Source organism: Sturnira hondurensis, unplaced genomic scaffold (assembly GCF_014824575.4).
Source record: "Sturnira hondurensis isolate 20B ecotype Veracruz unplaced genomic scaffold, ASM1482457v3 Scaffold0004751, whole genome shotgun sequence".
Taxonomy (NCBI): Eukaryota; Metazoa; Chordata; class Mammalia; order Chiroptera; family Phyllostomidae; genus Sturnira; species Sturnira hondurensis.
In genome coordinates, this window is record NW_028077382.1 from 259,309 (window position 1) to 260,610 (window position 1,302).

A 1,302-nucleotide genomic window follows, 5' to 3' on the forward strand; every position below is an offset into this window, starting at 1 on the left:
AATAAAACTTCCCAGCTGTTGTGTCTCAGTGTATTGAGTGCCAGCCTGAGAACCTAAGTGTTGGCAGTTCAATTTCCAGTCTAGGGCACATGCAAGGTCCCCAGTAGGGGGCGAACAAGAGGCAACCACACATTGATGCTTCTCTTCCTTTCTTTCTCCCTCCCTTCCCCTCTCTAAAAATAAAAAATAAAATCTAAAAATAAAATAAAATAATAAGTGTAATCATGGTGAACCAAACTTAGTTTTTCTTGTTGAATAACCTCTTTGAGGAACCAGAATGTTTATTTTTGTTGTTGTTGATGATGTCTTTTACCAACCCATATACAATTACTTGTCTTCTGGTTTGTTGAAGGAACAGGTCAGAGAACATTTGCCACAATAATGTCTGTCAAAGTGATTGGCCATAAGAACTCCAGCACCACATTCATCTGAAGGGCACTCCTAATGAAGGTGGCTGATTTTGCCATTCTCACCTACTTTGTAGTACCTAAGGAGAGCCAACTTAACCTTCTCTCATGCTTATTCTTTTGGGTAGTAATATAAGACTTCTTTCTTTTTTAGTGAAAGATGAAGAATGGACTCCTTTTGAATGTCGAAGTCAGACAAGGTACGTTGATCCTTCAGTTGCTTGAAAGCAAAGACCAGTCTTTGCTGTTCAGGAGGAATTACTTCCTTATCCTGAATCTTGGCCTTTACATTTTCTATTACGTCCACAAATTCATTCTCGAAAGTGATGGTCTTCCCTGTAACAGTTTTCACAAAAATTTGCATCTTGGGGGTGATTCCACTGCAGATAGAGGATCAGAAAAAAAACAACTCAGCTGGAGTGTTTTGTTTCCCATTTGCCCTTGGTTCTCAGCAGCATTCTGAATGGTTGGTATTGCCAAGTCACCATATGTAACTATATGTAGTTATAGTTTCATCGCAGAAAAAATGTTGTGAATGAGGAAAAGCTATTGTTCATATATTCGACTGTAAGATTTTTAATGTGTTTCTTGAAGTTGTTTATTCAGTTACTGACTTACTAACACCAGCTTATTTACTTGGTTAATGCTATTCCCTAGAGAAAAACGAGGACTTTATAAGGAGCCAGTAAGCTACAAAGGGGATTAGGGCCTTAAAATTGGTGAGAATTTTTAGAATTCTTAGAGTGTGAAGATGTATTTATTCAGGGATGAGGGTGGGTAGTGTGGGCACAGTGGTTTTGTGATTATACTTTCAGGGCAGCCTTGAGACATTACAGTGATTTCAACTACCCCAGCACAGTTTTGTGCCTAGCAGGTTAATCAGGGCTATACATTA

The 1,302-nt window shown here is 38.6% G+C and overlaps 1 pseudogene; it reads right to left on the minus strand.

Annotated features, from left to right (window-relative positions):
- Nucleotides 1–327: 327 nt before the first annotated feature.
- LOC118986975 (ubiquitin-40S ribosomal protein S27a-like) lies at nucleotides 328–771 on the minus strand (annotated as a pseudogene).
- Between the last annotated feature and the right edge of the window lie 531 nt (nucleotides 772–1,302).